This window comes from Staurois parvus, unplaced genomic scaffold, assembly GCF_062004578.1.
Source record: "Staurois parvus isolate SC_StPar_1 unplaced genomic scaffold, SC_StPar_1.0 ptg000139l, whole genome shotgun sequence".
Taxonomy (NCBI): domain Eukaryota; kingdom Metazoa; phylum Chordata; class Amphibia; order Anura; family Ranidae; genus Staurois; species Staurois parvus.
This window is the reverse complement of record NW_028317935.1, coordinates 3302320-3329336: the sequence shown is the minus strand read 5'-3', so window position 1 is coordinate 3329336 and position 27017 is coordinate 3302320.

The window sequence follows — 27017 nt, the reverse complement described above, 5'->3', positions numbered from 1 at the left end:
AGCAATGAGTCTTGTAACCTGAAAAGTAATACTACACTTGCTGTTAGATTTTATTTCCCAGCCTCCCCTCCCGGTTTATGCAACAAATTGTACCCTGCTGTGCACAAAATAGTCTTTATGTTACTATAGCAAATGCTGTTTTTTTTTCTCCACCAGAAACTCATCTTTCATTTAAAAGTTTGACAGTGAGGTCAAGCAGTTTGCATTCCAGGCATTGTCCCTGGGTGCATACTGCCCTAAATGTTAGTACCGCTTGGTGCACTATCCAGCCCCTTCCTTTCAGCTTTTTATGGAGATGAAATCATGGCTGGCAGAAAGGCTGGACAGGGCGCCTGTAAATTCCACCCACACTGAAACACCGGAGTCTCTTTCATGGGAGCTAAAGGCCCAGTGAGCATTAAGCCTTTAAAGGGTCAATAATGTGGGTGTCAGCACCTGTGGTAGTGAGCCCTTGTAGACAGCTTGGGGTTCCCCAGGGTGCAGAGTCTAAGCCCCATCCTGCTTCTTCACCAGAGCCCCTGATGGTGGGGATGGACTTGTAGCAAGCTGGGATCAGGTCGCGGCCCCCAGGTACGCCCAGCTGAGGATGAGGAGACCGCTCGCAGGAGCAGAGTACAATGGTAGGAGACAAACGGAAATCCAATAGACTAGCCGAGGTCAGGATGTGCATAAAACAAGCACAGTCAGAGAACGAAGCCGGGTTCAGTACACGAGTAGTCGATGCAGGATAAGGTGATATCACCACACAGGAGCACAGACAAGGAAGTTGCTCAGGCAAACTGTCCTAGACTGACCATGTCTTATATAGTCAATCAAACAAGGAGGTGGGCCAGGAAGTGATGGAAGGGAAGGAAATAAAACCCAGAGAACAGCAGACGATGCCCATAGGTGAGCTGAGACAAACACACATGTGAAGGGATCAGGAACAGCACTGCAGCAAGGAGGTAAGAATACACAAACAAGAAACTGCAGGATAATTTGTGACAGTGGGTTTTGTTATGTGCCAGCCCTCTTACTATAAAAGGATGGGGTCCTGGCAGCCATTTGTCATTGTATGTTGGGGTACTTTAGGGAGAGCTGACAGTCTGTATAGAGTTATTTGCTTTTTTGGTGCTATACTGTACTGTATTACACTAAAGTACTGTGGATTGCATTGTGGTGTCTACATTGTTATGGGTCCTACCTGGGGATGGCATAGTAGCTGGAGACAACAAGGCATGCCTACCCTTAGTGTGAATTGTTGAGGGAGGCAGCTCACAACAAAATTGGTCAGTCCAGCAAAGGATCAAAATGATTGCTCGCCATTTTGGTCCACACTGTGAGGATACTAAGGGGATCAAGCCATGTGTGCCCTCAGGGATATGTATAGAGAATATGCATAAAGGACATGAATCTGCAAAATACAAAAATCATATCATTAAATTTCAAGATGGTAAACTAGATATAATGACATATCTGTATCTCTATATTAGTATGTTTTAAATATATATATAATCCATTGCATGTAATAATGCTATACCCGGGCTAAATTCTGATCACAAAATTGCTACCAAGAAAATTGCATTCAGTCTCAGTTGGTTGTTAGCAATGTTGCTGCTGTTTAGCTGACCCCCATCCAAAAGTCAGTATTTTGTTGTTGTTAATTAGCTTTTTTTTTATTTCATGTTTATTCATATTTTGTTTTCTGCTAGTAAAAAAAAGTTACCTTTGATGAGGCTTATGTCACATCTAGATTGTAACTCAGTAGTGCAAAATTCAAACTTTTGTTTATGTCATTTATCACTGTACTTTCAGCCAACTGTGGCATTAAAAGCTACAATTCCCATATACAGAAGTAAAAGCCTCATATACCCCCCCCCCCAACATGGTTAATAGAATACAAGGTGTTCTGTGAATGGAAAAGGAGCGAGGGGGTAGATAAAAGTTACTAGTGCTTTCATATATGAGACCTGCAGCTCTCATACCCTAAGCAAGCAGACAGTAAAGCAATAGCTATATTAATAGGCATGGGTGAAAGAATAAATTTAAAAAATATAAAATCTCCCAAAAGTCCCTCAATGTAAATCCATTATCAATCATGATGCCCACTGCCTGTCCAACAAACCGGAGCACATGACTAATAGTGGTGATAACATTGCCCATATATGTCCACAGCCATATTTGAACAATGTTATTACTTTTAAATAGAAAATGAAGAGAAAGTTCACCATCCTCAATCACTGATGCTGGTGTCCAGGCACTTCATTGCAGGCATGAGCTGAAGCTGCACAGCAATTATCTCAGGGTTCAATAAATCTTTATTGTTCCCAAGAACTAGAGCAAAGTTGTTTTTTTCATTGCATGTGCCAGGATAGGAATTCCAGTTTGTGTTCTGTTTTTAAATTTTCCATATTTTTAACAAACGTCAAGTTTTCTTATTTACCTCCATGTGTGCATGTGTCAGTTGGAGGAATGGACATTTTAAATACTTTTGGAACATGTTAAAAATAGGTAAAAATAAGACCATGTATAGCTGAAACATGTACTGTATGTGATTTTGTTTATGTTCTATGTGACTTTCTCAAAAAAAGGTATGAAGAAGAAAATTAAGATCGTATGACTGCATTTTTATTTGGTTGAAGTGTTCTTCTGTAGCTATTGGTATGTCCCAGCTAAGGAGGGAGCATATGTTGTCAAATTAATATCTAGAGGAAGGTTCATAGGAGCTTTCATAACTCTCAGGAGCCATTTAAAATAACCCATTCACCTTTAAAAAATGCCACACCAGCTTAATTTTGCCTTCCCCATTTGCTCCAATATATTTGGACATGGCAAATCTCCCCAAACTATTCAGATTTACTAGCAGAACAAATATAACAGAAAATTGTTCTTCATACTTACCCCAATCTTTCTTTTCTGATGAGCTCCATGTCAGCAATCCTTCAGGTAGGCCCGCACCCTCTATGCTAATCAGGTTAATAACTCATAAATTTTAAACCCCAAGCAAGTATGGTTTTATGTAACTAGTTTCTTCTTGACTGGGTGGAACTCATCAGGAAAGGAAAATTGGGGTAAGTATTAAGAATAAGTCCTGGAGGCTCCCTGTCAGCAAACCTCCAGAAAATAATTAGATACACCAGGGTGATACTGTATAATGCAGAACAAAAAACTTTAATAATGGCCCCCGGCCAAAGCAATAACTGTTTTACCAAATTATTATCTCTCATTATCACTGCCTGCTCTATGTGATAATGAGAAAAAAAGGGTATAGAAGACTAGGTTGGTGCCTTTCAAATTGTCACAGGCGAGACTCTACATGCAGCCAGCTGAGAAGTTGGAATGACTCTTGTGGAGTTCACTGTTATCCCTTAAGGAATTTCCAACCCTTGTCTCTGTAAGCCAGCGTGATGACTTATTTGAGGCCTTGGCACCCCTGTACGAGCCTCTGGTAATCACAACTAGATAGTCTGGCAAGCTCAAGCTGGATGTAACATCAATGTAGGCTCTTAGGGTCATTCCTACATCCAGCATGCTAATCCCGTGTCCAAGTAGGCACCACTTATGTTGAGTCCCATTGAGAAACATCTTGCATAAACATAAACAAAGACAGGCAAACCTGAACTTTTTGAAGATCCTATTTGGAAAACATGGGGGCTCTGGGAGACCTTAGCTTTACCATTGCCTTAAAGAATTGGACTATTAGTCTGTCAGATGCCCACAGGATTACCATAAAGACAGAGATTACAGAAATATGGCCTTTGAGTGCATTTACGCTCAAGCCCATATCAAGACCATTTTGAAGAAATCCCAAGACTTGGCAAACTTGAGGCAATGCTGGGGAAAATTTTTCATGTGGCATACTCCTGAAACTTTAGCCACATCCTGTTGTATTCATTATTTGGAATCTTCGTATGAGCCTTCATGAGGGTGTCCACAACCTTTCATGAACATTCTAGATCTACAAACCTTCACCTCTTGAGCTTTTCCAGTGCTGAATGGATAATAGAATCTTGAGATAGAAGGTCCTAACTCACAGGCATCCTTGTGTAGGTGTAGAAGCAATGGATACCATTGACACTTCAGCCAGTCTGGGATCACTGTCAGCACATTGACATTTTCTTGCATCAATCTCTTCACAAAGGCTAGGATTAGAGAGACTGGAAGGCAAGTGTAGGCTGTTCAAAAAGAACACTTCAAGCTCAGAGCATCTGCCCGAACTGCCTGTCAGTGATGGAAGTTTGTGAAGAATTTTAAAAACTTTGCATTGCCTGGAGAAATGAAAAGATCCACTTTTGGAAAAAAGTACTATGCCACCAGCTCATGAAACACTTGCAGTAGAAGAGACCTTTTGTTTTTGTCCAGGTCTGATCTGAAGAACCTTGGAGAATGATGCAGCCAAGAACATAAACTGCCAAGAGATGGAAAAGATTATCTTGAGCCCAATCCATTATTGGCTTCATCTCCCTCAAGAGGGGACAGCTCTAAGTGCCTCCCTGCTTCCATATAGTACATAAGCCACCGCTGTAATGTTCTGCATCAGAAGCATTGAGCCACCGTGAATCATGTGATTGAAGGCAAGAAGGGCTTGGAATGCTGCCCTCAGCTCTGATACATTGAAAACAATTTCTCTTGATTGATAAACCCAATGACCCTCGTAAATGGCTCCTCAACCCATCTATCTGGCATCTGAAGTCTCCACTAACCAAGTTTTTGGAAGAAGAAAGTAGCATCACAGGGGATTCTGCCTCTTCAACCACCATTGAAGATTTTGCCTCAATGAAAGAGTGATCAATATTTTCTGAGATTAATTCTGAGAGCATCACTAGGAAATAAATCTGTGCTGAAAAAGGTGAGAGTGCCATTGGGCCCACTTCACCATTGATATCACTGATGTCATGGTGCCCAACAGTTGAAGACAAGTCCTGGCTGAAAGACAACTGTCTGATGGCTGAATCTTCACAGACAGTAGCAATACTGTATTTCTAAACTAAGAAGGATTGGGCTGGCTTTTTTCCCAGTTGGTGGGCCATCTTTGCTTTTGCAAGGTCGTAGTTACTTCATTGTGATGTGATATGAAATTAGCAATTCCTTTTCCTGGTTCAGCAACAGGATGTTGTCTAGATAATGATAGATGCATATCCCATGCCTCAGAGGTTGAGTGATTACATCAAGGAGCACAGTGGTTAAGACTCTTGGTGAAGTGGTTAACCCAAAGGAAAGGCAGACCAACTGCTAATAAAGTTGGCCTATTGCAATCCACAAGAACTTCTGAAAATGCAGTTTGATAGGCACATGAAGGTACACATCCTTTATGTCTATTGAGAGGAGCAAATCCACAGACTGCACCATTTGTAGGATTGCCTGTAAGGACTCCATTTTGAATTTCTCTTTCTCACCATTGTTGTTCAACCCCTTAAGATCTCCTGACTTCTTCTGAACCAGGAATAGAGGTGTGTAAACATCCGAGAAACGTTTGTCAATGTGGAACTGCCTTTATCGCTTCCTGCTGCAAAATGATGTTCACATATTACAGCAGAATGTCTTTCTTTTGATTGCAGGAAGGAAGATTTGTTGGAACAAAGAATAGTCCTGTGTTTCTGTAATATTTCTAAAAATGGCAAAATCTTAAAACCCAGTGTTTTTTTTTATTTCCCACCCACACCTGTCAAAACGTGTGCAGCCTGGCTCCTACTCAGCAAGCATGGACAAGAACACCATCAAAAAGATTTGTGGGACTCGTGTCCTGCAGAAGAGGCAGACCTTTTGGACTTCCACCCTGAGGCATTACTTCAGGGCCTATGGAACTTTTTTGCCTAGTTTATATGCTCTTGTTTCTTTATCCTTGGGCTTAGATGACCTTCCAAAAACAGGATTTTGGAAGGAAGAAGTTTGCATGCAGGGTCTATAAAGCATTGAGTTATGCTGTAGCTAGAACAAATTATTAGTATTGTATTTTCTGAGTAACTTTTAGTTAAAATTATATCCAGATAACAGAGTACATGATAAACATCAAAAGGAACAAAGCAGGTGCCAAGTGAGGGTGAGGTACAAAGGATAACACTTTATTCAATGCTTACTTATATGGAAAAAACCTGTGAACGGCTCTGGTGGTCAGGTAGGTATGAAGGTACAGCTCTCTTCAATGTGAATGATAGCAGCTCCAAGGCATAGGTGGGGACCCACTCATGGATGGATAGTGGCGGCATCTCTCCCCTCACTCCCGCCAACTGGCAGGAGACTGTGACAGGTAATCATAAATGACAGGTGGGCGGGCCGCAACATGTTTCTAAGGTCCCCACGCCTTTTTATCAAGCTGGCCCAGGGAAAGAAGAGAAAATTTATAGTCTGTCAGCCAATCAGGTTGGAAAATGGGTGGAGCTGGCCGTTTAACAGAAAGAACAGCTGGCAGAGGCTAGGGAAAGGAATGAGGTTCCACATGATCACAGGGAAACGAAAAACAAATAAATAAATGTAATGTATGTGGGGCCATGCAGCTGGTATTTCTGATCCACACAGGAGAACCCTTAAAGGATGAGTTTACCTTTTGCAGGTAAAAAAATGTGCATTTATTAATTTTGTCCAAAGGAGTCTGTAAAGCATTGCACCAGCAATCAGCAGATCGCTGATACCATGCAGGTCTCCTGTAGACCTGTCAGAATATCTGCTAGCCGTATGGGATGTATGGTTAAGCAGATATTCTGACAGGAAGCTTGAATAAACTGCCACGGCACTCCACAGCACCGTGATAGTTCATTGAAGCCGCTAAGGCTGCTGGTACTTGTAGACACTCATTCACAGAACTCTGTGAATGAGTGACTCAGCCATGTGGGTGGAGCCCTGCACAGCCACGCTGTTTTCAAATCTGACAGAAAGTATGGGGAAACTTCTCCCCGTACAATCTGTCAGAGGGAGGGGGGCAGCAGGCGCTGCTGAAGCTATGTGCACATGTTACATGTTCCACCCTAAAAATGGGTGGAACATGTACCAATTCCAAAAGGTGAACTTATCCTTTAAAGACTCACAATAATATAATAAGCAAAGCTTGAGCCTCACTAGTTATACAATTGTCAACTAATAATATTGCAAAAATACATGTGATTATAAAACCATATGTCTCTAAACAATATAACTAGAGATGAGCGAAGTATTCAAAAATTCGATTCGGCTGATTCGGCGAATTCGTGGAAAAATTTCGATTCGAGTCGAATATATTCGCTGCGAATTTAACTTATAAAAGGGTGTTTCTAGGCTTCAGAGAGCCTTTATATTAGTGCAGAACACTGTACCTTTAATTTAAATGCCCTTGGAGTCTGCTGGGGAAGAGAAATAATACTGACAGTCAGTATGACATGCAGATGAGTGCCGTCGATCTTAGAATCACCGCACACTTCACTCATTTGGGCAGTCACGGGGCCAAAACCAGAGTGTGGAGCCACAGTGTGGCAGTGGAGGCAGCAGCAATGGGAGGCCATACAGCACCCTATGACAAAAATGGAAACCACCAGCAGTGTGAGGAGACCTGAAAGTGGCACATGGCAGAATGTGGCGATGGAGACAGCAGCAATGGGAGGCCGTACAGGGACCCATGACACACTCTGGATCTGGCAGCAGCATGAGGAGGCGGTACAGGGGCCCATGACAGATTACGGGCCTGGCAGCAGCATGAGGAGTTGGTACGGGGGCCCATGGCAGATTACGGGCCTGGCAGCAGCAATGGGAGGCCGTACAGGGACCCATGACACACTCTGGACCTGGCAGCAGCATGAGGAGGCGGTACAGGGGCCCATGACAGATTACGGGCCTGGTAGCAGCATGAGGAGTCGGTACGGGGGCCCATGACACACTCTGGACCTGGCAGCAGCATGAGGAGGCGGTACAGGGGCGCATGACAGATTACGAGCCTGGCAGCAGCAACTTGGACAGGAGGACGTTCAGCTTCTGCACCATCGGGTGCGTGCTCGCAAACTGTTGTCTCTTTGAAACGGATTCCAAGAAAGACTGCTGACGGAATCCGTGAAGAGGAGTAGCAGGAGAAGGAGCATCTGAACGAGCGGAATATGCCAACAAGAGACAACAGGGGCCCATGACAGATTACGGGCCTGGCAGCAGCATGAGGAGTCGGTACGGGGGCCCATGGCAGATTACGGGCCTGGCAGCAGCAATCGGAGGCCCGTAATCTGCCAGCACCCTATGACAAAAAATGGAACACACCAGCAGTGTGTGAGGAGACCTGAAAGTGGCACATGGCAGAGTGTGGCGATGGAGACAGCAGCAATGGGAGGCCGTACAGGGACCCATGAGAGACTCTGGACTTGGCAGCAGCATGAGGAGGCGGTATAGGGGCCCATGGCAGATTAGGGACCTGGCAGCAGCTATGGGAGGCCCGTAATCTGCCAGCACCCTATGACAAAAAATTGAACACACCAGCAGTGTGAGGAGACCTGAAAGTGGCACATGGCATGAGAGACTGTGGACCTGGCAGCAGCATGAGGAGGCGGTACAGGGGCCCATGGCAGATTAGGGGCCTGGCAGCAGCTATGGGAGGCCCGTAATCTGCCAGCACCCTATGTCAAAAAATTGAACACACCAGCAGTGTGTGAGGAGACCTGAAAGTGGCACATGGCAGAGTGTGGCGATGGAGACAGCAGCAATGGGACGCCGTACAGGGACCCATGAGAGACTCTGGACTTGGCAGCAGCATGAGGAGGCGGTATAGGGGCCCATGGCAGATTATGGGCCTGGCAGCAGCTATGGGAGGCCCGTAATCTGCCAGCACCCTATGACAAAAAATGGAACACACCAGCAGTGTGAGGAGACCTGAAAGTGGCACATGGCAGAGTGTGGCGATGGAGACAGCAGCAATGGGAGGGCGTACAGGGACCCATGAGAGACTCTGGACTTGGCAGCAGCATGAGGAGGCGGTATAGGGGCCCATGGCAGATTAGGGGCCTGGCAGCAGCTATGGGAGGCCGTAATCTGCCAGCACCCTATGACAAAAAATTGAACACACCAGCAGTGTGAGGAGACCTGAAAGTGGCACATGGCATGAGAGACTGTGGACCTGGCAGCAGCATGAGGAGGCGGTACAGGGGCCCATGGCAGATTAGGGGCCTGGCAGCAGCTATGGGAGGCCCGTAATCTGCCAGCACCCTATGTCAAAAAATTGAACACACCAACAGTGTGTGAGGAGACCTGAAAGTGGCACATGGCAGAGTGTGGCGATGGAGACAGCAGCAATGGGACGCCGTACAGGGACCCATGAGAGACTCTGGACTTGGCAGCAGCATGAGGAGGCGGTATAGGGGCCCATGGCAGATTAGGGGCCTGGCAGCAGCTATGGGAGGCCCGTGAGGAGACCTGAAAGTGGCACATGGCAGAGTGTGGCGATGGAGACAGCAGCAATGGGACGCCGTACAGGGACCCATGAGAGACTCTGGACTTTGCAGCAGCATGAGGAGGTGGTATAGGGGCCCATGGTAGATTAGGGGCCTGGCAGCAGCTATGGGAGGCCCGTAATCTGTCAGCAACCTATGACAAAAAATGGAACACACCAGCAGTGTGAGGAGACCTGAAAGTGGCACATGGCAGAGTGTGGCGATGGAGACAGCAGCAATGGGAGGCCGTACAGGGACCCATGACAGACTCTGGACCTGGCAGCAGCATGAGGAGGTGGTACAGGGGCCCATGGCAGATTAGGGGCCTGGCAGCAGCTATGGGAGGCCCGTAATCTGCCAGCACCCTATGTCAAAAAATTGAACACACCATAGTGTGAGGAGACCTGAAAGTGGCACATGGCAGAGTGTGGCGATGGAGACAGCAGCAATGGGAGGCCGTACAGGGACCCATTAGAGACTCTGGACTTGGCAACAGCATGAGGAGGCGGTATAGGGGCCCATGGCAGATTAGGGGCCTGGCAGCAGCTATGGGAGGCCCGTAATCTGCCAGCACCCTATGACAAAAAATGGAACACACCAGCAGTGTGAGTAGACCTGAAAGTGGCACATGGCAGGGGCATGATTCATGGCGGATTTAATCAGTTGTGTCAGGAACTGGTGGTTTGAAATCCAGACTAATCCACGCCTGATTCATTTTCACAAACGTGAGTCTCTCCACAGTTTGGGTGGACAGTCGTGTCCTCCGCGGAGTTACAATACCTCCTGCCGCACTAAACACGCGCTCCGATGCCACGCTACTGGCCGGGCATGATAGCCTTTCAAGGGCAAATTCAGCTAGTTGGGGCCAAAGGTCAAGTTTCGTTGCCCAGTAGTCAAGGGGATTGTCTACCTCGGTTGGCAGGGTGCTGTCCAAGTAGGCCCAAGCCTGTTGTTTGAGGTCCTGCTCCAGGTACACCTGATGCTGCTGCTGCTGCGGCTGGTTAGTAGTTTCCTCACTGCGCTGGTGAAGAAAGCTACTCATCATCGACTGCAGACTGAGGCAGCCGCTGCTGGTGGAGCTACCACTGCTCCTGCCACCCCACCCCTCCCCTGCTGCCATGGCAGCGGAACGCGAGCGCACAGGGCCCACAGTGTCTGAGGATGGACGTTGGCGCACAAAGGCAGAGACCAACTGACTACATAGGTGGTTTTTATAGTACGTTATTTTGGCCTCCCTCTCAGCAGGTGTGAAAAAGGCCACCATTTTTGAACGGTAGCGAGGGTCCAACAAGGTGGACAGCCAAAAGTCATCCCTCTGTCTGATGGTTATTATTCGGCTGTCGCTACGCAAGCAAGCGAGCATGCTATGGGCCATTTGTGCCAAGGAATGCGAGGGACTCCCTGCCTCCATCTCCACAGCATACTGCCACGGTGCATCTGGGTCCTCTGTCTCCTCCTCCTCCTCCTCTACCACATGCTCCTGCTCCTCCACTCCTGTCCGCTGAGTGGAAAAACCACCCATTTCACTCAATAATTCCTGAGCACAAATGTCCTCCTCTACCTCCTCCTCTTCTTCCTGTCCTGCCCCCACAGGGGTCATGTGGCGTTGAGATCTGTGCACCACGTCTACCGCACCCTGACCAGCCATTGTTAACAGCATTTGTTCCAGGACGTGCAACAGAGGAATGACGTCGTTCATCCCATAGTCCTGCCGACTCACGAATAGCGTGGCCTCCTCAAAGGGCCTGAGCAAGCGGCAGGTGTCACGCATGAGCTGCCAATGGCTGACATCGAAGTTACACAGGGGAGTACCTTATCCGCTTGTAACATCAGGAAATCGGTGATGGCCTTTCGCTGTTCGTAAAGGCGGTCTAACATGTGTAGGGTTGAATTCCACCTTGTTGCAACGTCGCAGATCAGGCGATGCTGTGGAATTCCGTTCTGCCGCTGCAGCTCAAGGAGGGTGTGCTTTGCGGTGTAGGAATGGCTGAAATGCATGCAAAGTTTACGTGACATTTTAAGGATGTCTTGCAGTGGGATGGTGGATTTTAGGAACCGCTTGACAACCAGATTGAACACGTGAGCCATGCATGGCGCATGGCACAACCTTCCTTGACGCAGAGCAGACACCATGTTCTTTCCGTTGTCGGTCAACATGGTTCCGATTTTCAGTTTGCGCGGAGACAGCCATCTGTCGATTTCTCTGTTCATTACACTGAGAAGTTCCTCCCCTGTGTGACTACGTTCGCCAAGGCATACCAGGTGCAGCGCAGCGTGACACCGTTGCGCCCTGCACATGTGATATGCCGGTCGGGTAATGGGACTTGGCACGGGGGTGGCGGCTGAGGACACGAAGGAAGAAGAGGTGGTAGAGGCGGACATGTTTTGTGGACCAAGGACGTGCAAACGTGGAGGCAAAAGCGGCGTGACCTGTCCAAGTTGCTGGTGCGGCTGTGACGGCACCACGTTCACCCAGTGGGCCGTAAATGACATGTACTGTCCCTGACCGTAGTTACAGCTCCACACGTCGGCGCTGCCGTGCACTTTGGCAGAGACCGACATGCTTAAAGACTGGCCCACCATCTCTTCTACATGTGAATGCAGGGCTGGCACTGCCTTTTTGGCGAAGACGGCTTGGCACTCTCCACTGCGGCGCGGCACAAGCCATCATTTCTCGGAAAGGTGCTGAGTCCACCACTTGGAAAGGGAGGGACTGCAGCAACAGCAACTTGGACAGGAGGACGTTCAGCTTTTGCACCGTCGGGTGCGTGCTCGCAAACTGTTGTCTCTTGGAAACGGATTCCAAGAAAGACTGCTGACGGAATCCGTGAACAGGAGTAGCAGGAGAAGGAGCATCTAAAAGAGCGGAAGATGGCAACGAGCGACAACTCCCCTCAGCAGAGGTGTTGGAGCCTTGACTGGCTGATAGAGGGCGATTGACGTCGGGTGACGGAGCAAGTAACGGAGCGGGTGATGGAGCGGGGGCTGGGGCGGGCAGAACCGCCGTATCTTTATCACGGTTTTCCCAGGCCACCAAATGGCGACGCTGCATATGCTGCCGCAACGCTGTAGTCCCAACATGGGCCCCCTGGCCACGCTTGACTTTCTGGCCACATAGTCGACATACGGCTACGTTTACTTCCTCGGGCGGCTTGACAAAAAATTGCCACACCGCCGAGTAGGAAACTTTGCCCCCGATACTCCTCACTGGCTGACTGCTGCTTCCTCCGTGCACACCGGCACCACTACTGGCCGTGGTGGTAGGCTGCAGTGGAGCTGGTGCTGTACTCCGTGGCCGTTTGCCTCCACTGACACTGCTGCGACCCTGCTGCCTCCTGGGCAACCCACCGACTGTTTTGCTCGCTGCCAAGCTGCCACCCTCTTCTCCTGATGATGCGGAAGAAATAGCCTGATGACGACGAGGCTGCCAAGTGCGATCAGCCTCCTCATCATCAATTAGGGTCTCCGCCTCACTACTAGCCCCCTCGGCTGCGTGTGGGTCAGGAGACAGACCTGTCTCTAGACCGGCTACCGAGCCACTCTCCTCGCCACTACTTCTTCGCCTGGCTGCTGAAGAGGCGGATGTCTCCCCCCGTTCCTGACCGCCCTCTGTTAGCTCTTCCTCACTGTACTGGATGACACCGGGAGCACTGGCCTCTGGCTGCGAATAGTGCTGCCTCGACCCCTTCCTCTGCTGCCACGTCTGCTCGCTCCTAAAACATTGCTGTTCTGTGTCCCTGAGTAACGTTTCTGTGTCCCTAAGTAACGTTTCTGTGTCCCTAAGTAACGGTTCTGTGGCCCTAAGTAACGGTTCTGTGTCCCTCAGTAACAAATCTGTGTCCCTCAGTAACAATTCTGTGTCCCTCAGTAACAATTCTGTGTCTGTCCCTGAGTAACAATTCTGTGTCCCTGAGTAACAATTCTGTGTCCCTCAGTAACAATTCTGTGTCCCTGAGTAACAATTCTGTGTCCCTGAGTAACAATTCTGTGTCCCTCAGTAACAATTCTGTGTCCCTCAGTAACAATTCTGTGTCCCTGAGTAACAATTCTGTGTCTGTCCCTGAGTAACAATTCTGTGGCCCTAAGTAACGTTTCTGTGGCCCTAAGTAACGGTTCTGTGGCCCTCAGTAACAAATCTGTGTCCCTCAGTAACAATTCTGTGTCTGTCCCTGAGTAACAATTCTGTGGCCCTAAGTAACGATTCTGTGGCCCTCAGTAACAATTCTGTGTCTGTCCCTAAGTAACAATTCTGTGGCCCTAAGTAACGTTTCTGTGGCCCTAAGTAACGGTTCTGTGGCCCTCAGTAACAATTCTGTGTCCCTCAATAACAATTCTGTGTCTGTCCCTAAGTAACAATTCTGTGGCCCTAAGTAACGTTTCTGTGGCCCTAAGTAACGATTCTGTGGCCCTCAGTAACAAATCTGTGTCCCTCACTAACAATTCTGTGTCTGTCCCTAAGTAACAATTCTGTGGCCCTAAGTAACGATTCTGTGGCCCTCAGTAACAAATCTGTGTCCCTCAGTAACAATTCTGTGTCTGTCCCTAAGTAACAATTCTGTGGCCCTAAGTAACGTTTCTGTGGCCCTAAGTAATGGTTCTGTGGCCCTCAGTAACAATTCTGTGTCCCTCAATAACAATTCTGTGTCTGTCCCTAAGTAACAATTCTGTGGCCCTAAGTAACGATTCTGTGGCCCTCAGTAACAAATCTGTGTCCCTCAGTAACAATTCTGTGTCTGTCCCTAAGTAACAATTCTGTGGCCCTAAGTAACGATTCTGTGGCCCTCAGTAACAATTCTGTATCCCTCAGTAACAATTCTGTCTGTCCCTGAGTAACAATTCTGTGTCCCTAAGTAACGTTTCTGTGGCCCTAAGTAACGATTCTGTGGCCCTAAGTAACGATTCTGTGGCCCTAAGTAACGTTTCTGTGGCCCTAAGTAACGGTTCTGTGGCCCTCAGTAACAATTCTGTGTCCCTCAATAACAATTCTGTGTCTGTCCCTAAGTAACAATTCTGTGGCCCTAAGTAACGATTCTGTGGCCCTCAGTAACAAATCTGTGTCCCTCAGTAACAATTCTGTGTCTGTCCCTAAGTAACAATTCTGTGGCCCTAAGTAACGATTCTGTGGCCCTCAGTAACAATTCTGTATCCCTCAGTAACAATTCTGTCTGTCCCTGAGTAACAATTCTGTGTCCCTAAGTAACGTTTCTGTGGCCCTAAGTAACGATTCTGTGGCCCTAAGTAACGATTCTGTGGCCCTAAGTAACGTTTCTGTCTCCCTAAGTAACGGTTCTGTGGCCCTCAGTAACAATTCTGTGTCCCTCAATAACAATTCTGTGTCTGTCCCTTAGTAACAATTCTGTGGCCCTAAGTAACGTTTCTGTGGCCCTAAGTAACGATCCTGTGGCCCTCAGTAACAAATCTGTGTCCCTCAGTAACAATTCTGTGTCTGTCCCTAAGTAACAATTCTGTGGCCCTAAGTAACGTTTCTGTGGCCCTAAGTAACGATTCTGTGGCCCTCAGTAACAATTCTGTATCCCTCAGTAACAATTCTGTCTGTCCCTGAGTAACAATTCTGTGTCCCTAAGTAACGTTTCTGTGGCCCTAAGTAACGTTTCTGTGGCCCTAAGTAACGATTCTGTGGCCCTAAGTAACGTTTCTGTGGCCCTAAGTAACGTTTCTGTGGCCCTTAGTAATAATTCTGTGTCCCTCAATAACAATTCTGTGTCTGTCCCTAAGTAACAATTCTGTGGCCCTAAGTAACGTTTCTGTGGCCCTAAGTAACGTTTCTGTGGCCCTCAGTAACAATTCTGTGTCCCTCAATAACAATTCTGTGTCTGTCCCTAAGTAACAATTCTGTGGCCCTAAGTAACGATTCTGTGGCCCTCAGTAACAAATCTGTGTCCCTCAGTAACAATTCTGTGTCTGTTTCTAAGTAACAATTCTGTGGCCCTAAGTAACGTTTCTGTGGCCCTAAGTAACGGTTCTGTGGCCCTAAGTAACGGTTCTGTGGCCCTCAGTAACAATTCTGTGTCCCTCAATAACAATTCTGTGTCTGTCCCTAAGTAACAATTCTGTGTCCCTAAGTAACGTTTCTGTGGCCCTAAGTAACGATTCTGTGGCCCTCAGTAACAAATCTGTGTCCCTCACTAACAATTCTGTGTCTGTCCCTAAGTAACAATTCTGTGGCCCTAAGTAACGATTCTGTGGCCCTCAGTAACAATTCTGTGTCTGTCCCTAAGTAACAATTCTGTGGCCCTAAGTAACGTTTCTGTGGCCCTAAGTAACGATTCTGTGGCCCTCAGTAACAAATCTGTGTCCCTCAGTAACAATTCTGTGTCTGTCCCTAAGTAACAATTCTGTGGCCCTAAGTGACGATTCTGTGGCCCTCAGTAACAAATCTGTGTCCCTCAGTAACAATTCTGTGTCTGTCCCTAAGTAACAATTCTGTGGCCCTAAGTAACGTTTCTGTGGCCCTAAGTAACGATTCTGTGGCCCTCAGTAACAATTCTGTATCCCTCAGTAACAATTCTGTCTGTCCCTGAGTAACAATTCTGTGTCCCTAAGTAACGTTTCTGTGGCCCTAAGTAACGATTCTGTGGCCCTAAGTAACGATTCTGTGGCCCTAAGTAACGTTTCTGTGGCCCTAAGTAACGGTTCTGTGGCCCTCAGTAACAATTCTGTGTCCCTCAATAACAATTCTGTGTCTGTCCCTTAGTAACAATTCTGTGGCCCTAAGTAACGTTTCTGTGGCCCTAAGTAACGATTCTGTGGCCCTCAGTAACAAATCTGTGTCCCTCAGTAACAATTCTGTGTCTGTCCCTAAGTAACAATTCTGTGGCCCTAAGTAACGTTTCTGTGGCCCTAAGTAACGATTCTGTGGCCCTCAGTAACAATTCTGTATCCCTCAGTAACAATTCTGTCTGTCCCTGAGTAACAATTCTGTGTCCCTAAGTAACGTTTCTGTGGCCCTAAGTAACGTTTCTGTGGCCCTAAGTAACGATTCTGTGGCCCTAAGTAACGTTTCTGTGGCCCTAAGTAACGTTTCTGTGGCCCTTAGTAATAATTCTGTGTCCCTCAATAACAATTCTGTGTCTGTCCCTAAGTAACAATTCTGTGGCCCTAAGTAACGTTTCCTGTGGCCCTAAGTAACGTTTCTGTGGCCCTCAGTAACAATTCTGTGTCCCTCAATAACAATTCTGTGTCTGTCCCTAAGTAACAATTCTGTGGCCCTAAGTAACGATTCTGTGGCCCTCAGTAACAAATCTGTGTCCCTCAGTAACAATTCTGTGTCTGTCCCTAAGTAACAATTCTGTGGCCCTAAGTAACGTTTCTGTGGCCCTAAGTAACGGTTCTGTGGCCCTAAGTAACGGTTCTGTGGCCCTCAGTAACAATTCTGTGTCCCTCAATAACAATTCTGTGTCTGTCCCTAAGTAACAATTCTGTGGCCCTAAGTAACGTTTCTGTGGCCCTAAGTAACGATTCTGTGGCCCTCAGTAACAAATCTGTGTCCCTCACTAACAATTCTGTGTCTGTCCCTAAGTAACAATTCTGTGGCCCTAAGTAACGATTCTGTGGCCCTCAGTAACAATTCTGTGTCTGTCCCTAAGTAACAATTCTGTGGCCCTAAGTAACGTTTCTGTGGCCCTAAGTAACGATTCTGTGGCCCTCAGTAACAAATCTGTGTCCCTCAGTAACAATTCTGTGTCTGTCCCTAAGTAACAATTCTGTGGCCCTAAGTGACGATTCTGTGGCCCTCAGTAACAAATCTGTGTCCCTCAGTAACAATTCTGTGTCTGTCCCTAAGTAACAATTCTGTGGCCCTAAGTAACAATTCTGTGGCCCTAAGTAACGATTCTGTGGCCCTCAGTAACAATTCTGTATCCCTCAGTAACAATTCTGTCTGTCCCTGAGTAACAATTCTGTGTCCCTAAGTAACGTTTCTGTGGCCCTAACTAACGATTCTGTGGCCCTAAGTAAACGTTTCTGTGGCCCTAAGTAACGATTCTGTGGCCCTAACTAACATTTCTCTGTCCCAGGTAACGTTTCTGTGTCCCTAACTCTCTCACTGCATACAGCCAGGTCTGCCTCTGTTGAATGACTGGAGGCAAATGGAGAATTCTAAAATGGCCGCTATTTATAGCTCGACCATTACACTGTGCTGGCTGGCTGGCTGCTGATTGGCTAATGCGAGCACATGTCATGTATGAATGCATTATGGGTCAGCGCGCCTTGTCTGCGCGCCTTCCCAGACATCCCCGCTCCGTCGCCGCACATGTCGCCGCCATTTGAAATTTTCCTTATATTCGAAACGAATTCCACTTCGCCTACTTCGATTCGCTCATCTCTAGTTGTAATGGAGGAACCGCATGATTATTAGATATCTTGTTCTGGGCATGACTGATGAGTAAATTAGCATATGATGGATTGGGTGGGTAGACCAGTAGAAGTGTAATTGATTTTTTTTGTGAGTCCCATATTAAATGTGAGGCCCAAAAAGGTTCTAAATTCCTCCACTGTTAACTGCTTCCATTCATAGGGACGGGCATAACTTGAATCTGGGTTGGTGGCTATGAATTATTGGGCATAGAGGTTGCACTGGTCCACAATTGAATTTAGCAAGTCATTGGTAAAAATTAAATTAAAAAAAATCAATGAGGACAAAATTTTCTTTGTTCACCTGAACTCCTGGCTGGGCAGTAAAAGGGGCGATGTTAGCTGCTCCAGAGTTAGGGGAAAGCCGTAGGGGTTTTTTAAGGGCATATGGAAGAGCAGCATGGGTCCTAACCCTTTGGGGCTGAGGTGGCACCCTACTAGTACCTGGTCTTTCTTGAGATTCTCCATTTCTGGTGGAAGCCACTGCTCTACTAGTGGATGCCACTGAGCTATTTGTGGTAGCCTGCTCCTCACCAGAATGCCTTCGTTTGGTGGGCATGTTTTCCTCCTCTTCTGATTCTGTAGGAGACCCACTGCTTAAAACAGGCTCATAATCCAAATCAGAATCAGAGTCAGAGAGCACCCACTGCTCTCGTCAGTCATGGTTAAGAATTGGTAGGCCTCCTCACAGGAAAATTATTTTTTCGACATACTGGGACAAATGTGGCAGCACTGATGGGTGCTGATGAGGGTGCTCTAATGAGGCTGCACTGCTGGGTGCTGATGAGGCTGCACTGCTGGGTGCTGATGAGGCTGCACTTGTGGGTATGGATGGGGATGCACTGCTGGGTGCTGACGAGGATGCACTGATGGGTGCTGATGAGGGTACACTGCTGGGTGCCGATGAGGCTGCACTTGTGAGTGCTGATGGGGGTGCATTGCTGGGTGCTGACGAGGCTGCGCTGATGGGGGTGCACTGATGAGTGCTGATGAGGGTGCACTGATATGCAATAATGCACTGCACTGAGGCTGCACTGATAAACTACCACTGATGGGTGCTAATGAGGATCCACTGATAGGGTGGCACTGACGTGTACGAATAAGTGGCACTGATGTACACTGTTAAGCTACAGTAATTAGGTAGCACTGATGATAACTAATGAGCACTGATGTGCACCGATTAGTTGCAGTGATGAGACAGCACTGATGGGCACTGACAAGCTGCAGTGTTAAGACAGCACTGGTAGACACTGATGAGCCCTCATTAATGGATACAGATTGGCACCGATGAGAACTGATATGCACAGATGGGCACCGATGAGCATGGATATGCACAGATGGGCACCGATTAGCACTGATATGCACAGATGGGCACTAAAATGCACAGGTGGGCACCGATGAGCACTAATATGCACAGATGTGCACTCACTGGTGGGCACTGATGAGTATAGATGGGCACTGATGGGCACCTGTGGGCACAGATAGGGCACTGATGAGAACACTCACAGTTTAGAAACCAATTCTCTCTCCTTTCATCACACTCAATATTGGTGCGAGGAAAGGAGAGAGAGAACCCAGCCATGAGCCTGCTGTGTTTACATTTGTGATCACTCTGTCCAATGATGAGTGACCACAATTGTAAACAGCCTCTGCAGTTGCCCTTCACCCCCCTCTTTGTGTCTGAGGGACACAGCCATCACTTACAGTTCCCGATGCGCACTGCTGGGGGAACACGGGAAGCGAAATCACGACAGGATGTCATATGATGCCCTCCCACAGCTGGCCGGCCGAGGTGAAGCCGTCATATGGCAATCACCCATCTGCAAGTGGTTAAAGGCTATTTGGGATCAGTGAACAGTATTGGGATTAAAGCAAGCATTTTTCTTTCATTGTTGCCCCACCAACTTTTTCAAATTCTGTCTCTTCTTGCTCCCGCTGATATTCCTGGGTGTAGGAATTTTATTATTCACTCCCCCTTCCCCAGCATTACAGCATTAGTATTTGGTAAAACATCCAGTGCGTTCACATTGGGTAATATTCTCTATCCCTGTATAAGTTGCAATTCAAACTTAGAACTCCTCTCTTTGCTCCCAACAGCTGAACAGAACGGATGAGATGATAGGAAAGTACAATAAGCAGCTTGTGAGGCAAAAACATATTTAGTTAAAAGGGTCTGCAAAAAGTTAGGCATCTAGAATTTACAGAATGGCAACCTCCATGTTTCTCTTTTTTTAACGCCCCATATATTTTTGAAATTGGCAAAGTATGCCAATTAATGGCTGCAAACCAAGTCCTCATCGACTAAGTGGTTAGCACTTCTGTCTATCAGCACTAGGGCCGTTGGCACTACCTGCCTGGAGTTTTCATGTTCTCCCTGTGCCTGGGTGGTTTTTCTCTGGGTACTCCGGTTTCCTCCCACACTCTAAAGACACTTTAGTAGGTTAATTGGCTCCTGTATAAATTGGCCCTAGTATGTATATGTATGAATGTGAATTAGGAACCTTAGACTGTAAGGTCTTTGAGGGCAGGAACTGATGTTAATATACAATATGTATGTAAAGCGCATAGTAAATGATGGCGCTAGAGAAGTACCTGAAACTAATTTTGAAAAATAAATCATTGAATGCCGATCTGAGCAGCTCCAAACAATATGATCACTGTGATAACTGAAAGGGATTTGTGCCTCTAATGACCACTGGTAGTTTCTGCCCCCCCCCCGTTGAGCCCAGGAGACTGTTCTCTGCAGGAAAGAAATCCACACATGCACACCAGCTTCCAAAGAACAGTCTAATATTTATTCATAATATTCCTCCTTATATATGATAAATTGTAACAGAGAATCATAGAATAGAATTTTACTGGATACTTGTCAAGGCTGTGTACATGAACAATTTAGGTTTCTTAGACCTTGAATCAGTTACAAGAAACCAACAGGTATTTTCCCATGGAGCAGAAGTGGTTAACTTTTAACTGTATCATAGTAGAAACAAATGCTGTTAGTACAAAGAAATAACTGAATACTTTCCCTGCCTCTACCAAGGCAAAGCTAAGATAAGAAATAGAAGAATATTGTGAGTACAGTTCTGTAACACATAACTGACACAGCATATTTTCATTAACTCATTCTGGGTATAATATAAAACAATTAATCAACATGGAGTACAAAATATCAAATGGAGGGGGAAAACAAAATGACAGACAAAAAGGACATACATTTCCCTGCAATAACCAATTGCAACAATTAGAGATGAGCGAAGTATTCAAAAATTCGATTCGACTGATTCGGCGAATTCGTGGAAAAATTTCAATTCGATGCGAATATATTCGCTGCGAATTTAACTTATAAAAGGGTGTTTCTAGGCTTCAGAGAGACTTTATATTAGTGCAGAACACTGTACCTTTAATTTAAATGCCCTTGGAGTCTGCTGGGGAAGAGAATCGATCTTAGAATCACCACACACTTCACTCATTTGGGCAGTCACGGGGCCAAAACCAGAGTGTGGAGCCACAGTGTGGCGGTGGAGGCAGCAGCAATGGGAGGCCATACAGCACCCTATGACAAAAATGGAAACCACCAGCAGTGTGAGGAGACCTGAAAGTGGCACATGGCAGAGTGTGGCGATGGAGACAGCAGCAATGGGAGGCCGTACAGGGACCCATGACACACTCTGGACCTGGCAGCAGCATGAGGAGGCGGTACAGGGGCCCATGACAGATTACGGGCCTGGCAGCAGCATGAGGAGTTGGTACGGGGGCCCATGGCAGATTACGGGCCTGGCAGCAGCAATGGGAGGCCGTACAGGGACCCATGACACACTCTGGACCTGGCAGCAGCATGAGGAGGCGGTACAGGGGCGCATGACAGATTACGAGCCTGGCAGCAGCAACTTGGACAGGAGGACGTTCAGCTTCTGCACCGTCGGGTGCGTGCTCGCAAACTGTTGTCTCTTGGAAACGGATTCCAAGAAAGACTGCTGACGGAATCCGTGAAGAGGCGTAGCAGTCGAAGGAGCATCTGAACGAGCGGAATATGCCAACAAGCGACAACAGGGGCCCATGACAGATTACGGGCCTGGCAGCAGCATGAGGAGTCGGTACGGGGGCCCATGGCAGATTAGGGGCCTGGCAGCAGCTATGGGAGGCCCGTAATCTGCCAGCACCCTATGACAAAAAATGGAACCCACCAGCAGTGTGAGGAGACCTGAAAGTGGCACATGGCAGAGTGTGGCGATGGAGACAGCAGCAATGGGAGGCCGTACAGGGACCCATGAGAGACTCTGGACCTGGCAGCAGCATGAGGAGGCGGTATAGGGGCCCATGGCAGATTAGGGGCCTGGCAGCAGCTATGGGAGGCCCGTAATCTGCCAGCACCCTATGACAAAAAATGGAACCCACCAGCAGTGTGAGGAGACCTGAAAGTGGCACATGGCAGAGTGTGGCGATGGAGACAGCAGCAATGGGAGGCCGTACAGGGACCCATGACAGACTCTGGACTTGGCAGCAGCATGAGGAGGCGGTATAGGGGCCCATGGCAGATTAGGGGCCTGGCAGCAGCTATGGGAGGCCCGTAATCTGCCAGCACCCTATGACGAAAAATGGAACACACCAGCAGTGTGAGGAGACCTGAAAGTGGCACATGTTTGGGGCATGATTCATGGCGGATTTAGTCAGTTGTGTCAGGAACTGGTGGTTTGAAATCCAGACTAATCCACGCCTGATTCATTTTCACAAACGTCAGTCTCTCCACACTTTGGGTGGACAGTCGTGTCCTCCGCGGAGTTGCAATACCTCCTGCCGCACTAAACACGCGCTCCGATGCCACGCTACTGGCCGGGCATGACAGCCTTTCAAGGGCAAATTCAGCTAGTTGGGGCCAAAGGTCAAGTTTCGTTGCCCAGTAGTCAAGGGGATTGTCTACCTCGGTTGGCAGGGTGCTGTCCAAGTAGGCCTAAGCCTGTTGTTTGAGATCCTGCTCCAGGTCCACCTGATGCTGCTGCTGCTGCTGCGGCTGGTTAGTAGTTTCCTCACTGCGCTGGTGAAGAAAGCTACTCATCATCGACTGCAGACTGAGGCAGCTGCTGCTGGTGGAGCTGCCACTGCTCTTACCACCCCACCCTTCCCCTGCTGCCATGGCAGCGGAACGCGAGCGCACAGGGCCCACAGTGTCTGAGGATGGACCTTGGCGCAGACAGGCAGAGACCAGCTGACTACAATAGGTGGTTTTTATAGTACGTTATTTTGGCCTCCCTCTCAGCAGGTGTGAAAAAGGCCACCATTTTTGAACTGTAGCGAGGGTCCAACAAGGTGGACAGCCAAAAGTCATCCCTCTGTCTGATGGTTATTATTCGGCTGTCGGTACGCAAGCAAGCGAGCATGCTATGGGCCATTTGTGCCAAGGAATGCGAGGGACTCCCTGCCTCCATCTCCACAGCATACTGCCACGGTGCGTCTGGGTCCTCTGTCTCCTCTTCCTCCTCCTCTACCAGATGCTCCTGCTCCTCCACTCCTGTCCGCTGAGTGGAAAAACCACCCATTTCACTCAATAATTCCTGAGCACCAATGTCCTCCTCTACCTCCTCCTCTTCTTCCTGTCCTGCCCCCACAGGGGTCATGTGGCGTTGAGATCTGTGCGCCACGTCTACCGCACCCTGACCAGCCATTGTTAACAGCATTTGTTCCAGGACGTGCAACAGAGGAATGACGTCGTTCATCCCATAGTCCTGCCGACTCACGAATAGCGTGGCCTCCTCAAAGGGCCTGAGCAAGCGCAGGTGTCACGCATGAGCTGCCAATGGCTGACATCTAAGTTACACAGGGAGTACCTTTATCCGCTTTTAACATCAGGAAATCTGTGATGGCCTTTTGCTGTTCGTAAAGGCGGTCTAAAATATGTAGGGTTGAATTCCACCTTGTTGCAACGTCACAGCATGAGGAGTCGGTACGGGGGCCCATGGCAGATTACGGGCCTGGCAGCAGCAATGGGAGGCCCGTAATCTGCCAGCACCCTATGTCAAAAAATTCAACACACCAGCAGTGTGTGAGGAGACCTGAAAGTGGCACATGGCAGAGTGTGGCGATGGAGACAGCAGCAATGGGAGGCCGTACAGGGACCCATGAGACACTCTGGACCTGGCAGCAGCATGAGGAGGCGGTATAGGGGCCCATGGCAGATTAGGGGCCTGGCAGCAGCTATAGGAGGCCCGTAATCTGCCAGCACCCTATGTCAAAAAATGGAACACACCAGCAGTGTGAGGAGACCTGAAAGTGGCACATGGCATGAGACACTGTGGACCTGGCAGCAGCAAAAGGAGGCGGTACAGGGGCCCATGGCAGATTAGGGGCCTGGCAGCAGCTATGGGAGGCCCGTAATCTGCCAGCACCCAATGTCAAAAAATTCAACACACCAGCAGTGTGAGGAGACCTGAAAGTGGCACATGGCAGAGTGTGGCGATGGAGACAGCAGCAATGAGAGGCCGTACAGGGACCCATGACAGACTCTGGACTTGGCAGCAGCATGAGGAGGCGGTATAGGGGCCCATGGCAGATTAGGGGCCTGGCAGCAGCTATGGGAGGCCCGTAATCTGCCAGCACCCTATGTCAAAAAATTCAACACACCAGCAGTGTGAGGAGACCTGAAAGTGGCACATGGCATGAGACACTGTGGACCTGGCAGCAGCATGAGGAGGCGGTACAGGGGCCCATGGCAGATTAGGGGCCTGGCAGCAGCTATAGGAGGCCCGTAATCTGCCAGCACCCTATGTCAAAAAATTCAACACACCAGCAGTGTGAGGAGACCTGAAAGTGGCACATGGCAGAGTGTGGCGATGGAGACAACAGCAATGGGAGGCCGTACAGGGACCCATGACAGACTCTGGACTTGGCTGCAGCATGAGGAGGCGGTATAGGGGCCCATGGCAGATTAGGGGCCTGGCAGCAGCTATGGGAGGCCCGTAATCTGCCAGCACCCTATGTCAAAAAATTCAACACACCAGCAGTGTGAGGAGACCTGAAAGTGGCACATGGCAGAGTGTGGCGATGGAGACAGCAGCAATGGGAGGCCGTACAGGGACCCATGACAGACTCTGGACTTGGCAGCAGCATGAGGAGGCGGTATAGGGGCCCATGGCAGATTAGGGGCCTGGCAGCAGCTATGGGAGGCCCGTAATCTGCCAGCACCCTATGTCAAAAAATTGAACACACCAGCAGTGTGAGGAGACCTGAAAGTGGCACATGGCATGAGACACTGTGGACCTGGCAGCAGCATGAGGAGGCGGTACAGGGGCCCATGGCAGATTAGGGGCCTGGCAGCAGCTATGGGAGGCCCGTAATCTGCCAGCACCCAATGTCAAAAAATTCAACACACCAGCAGTGTGAGGAGACCTGAAAGTGGCACATGGCAGAGTGTGGCGATGGAGACAGCAGCAATGGGAGGCCGTACAGGGACCCATGACAGACTCTGGACTTGGCAGCAGCATGAGGAGGCGGTATAGGGGCCCATGGCAGATTAGGGGCCTGGCAGCAGCTATGGGAGGCCCGTAATCTGCCAGCACCCTATGTCAAAAAATTCAACACACCAGCAGTGTGAGGAGACCTGAAAGTGGCACATGGCAGAGTGTGGCGATGGAGACAGCAGCAATGGGAGGCCGTACAGGGACCCATGACAGACTCTGGACCTGACAGCAGCATGAGGAGGCGGTATAGGGGCCCATGGCAGATTAGGGGCCTGGCAGCAGCTATGGGAGGCCCGTAATCTGCCAGCACCCTATGTCAAAAAATTCAACACACCAGCAGTGTGAGGAGACCTGAAAGTGGCACACGGCATGAGACACTGTGGACCTGGCAGCAGCATGAGAAGGCGGTACAGGGGCCCATGGCAGATTAGGGGCCTGGCAGCAGCTATAGGAGGCCCGTAATCTGCCAGCACCCTATGACAAAAAATGGAACACACCAGCAGTGTGAGGAGACCTGAAAGTGGCACATGGCAGGGGCATGATTCATGGCGGATTTAGTCAGTTGTGTCAGGAACTGGTGGTTTGAAATCCAGACTAATCCACGCCTGATTCATTTTCACAAACGTGAGTCTCTTCACACTTTGGGTGGACAGTCTTGTCCTCCGCGGAGTTACAATACCTCCTGCCGCACTAAACACGCGCTCCGATGCCACGCTACTGGCCGGGCATGACAGCCTTTCAAGGGCAAATTCAGCTAGTTGGGGCCAAAGGTCAAGTTTCGTTGCCCAGTAGTCAAGGGGATTGTCTACCTCGGTTGGCAGGGTGCTGTCCAAGTAGGCCCAAGCCTGTTGTTTGAGGTCCTGCTCCAGGTCCACCTGATGCTGCTGCTGCTGCGGCTGGTTACTAGTTTCCTCACTGCGCTGGTGAAGAAAGCTACTCATCATCGACTGCAGACTGAGTCAGCTGCTGCTGGTGGAGCTGCCACTGCTCCTACCACCCCACCCCTCCTTTGCTGCCATGGCAGCGGAACGCGAGCGCACAGGGCCCACAGTGTCTGAGGATGGACGTTGGCGCACAAAGGCAGAGACCAACTGACTACAATAGGTGGTTTTTATAGTACGTTATTTTGGCCTCCCTCTCAGCAGGTGTGAAAAAGGCCACCATTTTTGAACGGTAGCGAGGGTCCAACAAGGTGGACAGCCAAAAGTCATCCCTCTGTCTGATGGTTCTTATTCGTCTGTCGCTACGCAAGCAACCGAGCATGCTATGGGCCATTTGTGCCAAGGAATGCGAGGGACTCCCTGCCTCCATCTCCACAGCATACTGCCACGGTGCGTCTGGGTCCTCTGTCTCCTCCTCCTCCTCCTCTACCAGATGCTCCTGCTCCTCCACTCCTGTCCGCTGAGTGGAAAAACCACCCATTTCACTCAATAATTCCTGAGCACAAATGTCCTCCTCTACCTCCTCCTCTTCTTCCTGTCCTGCCCCCACAGGGGTCATGTGGCGTTGAGATCTGTGCGCCACGTCTACCGCACCCTGACCAGCCATTGTTAACAGCATTTGTTCCAGGACGTGCAACAGAGGAATGACGTCGTTCATCCCATAGTCCTGCCGACTCACGAATAGCGTGGCCTCCTCAAAGGGCCTGAGCAAGCGGCAGGTGTCACGCATGAGCTGCCAATGGCTGACATCGAAGTTACACAGGGGAGTACCTTTATCCGCTTGTAACATCAGGAAATCGGTGATGGCCTTTCGCTGTTCGTAAAGGCGGTCTACCATGTGTAGGGTTGAATTCCACCTTGTTGCAACGTCGCAGATCAGGCGATGCTGTGGAATTCCG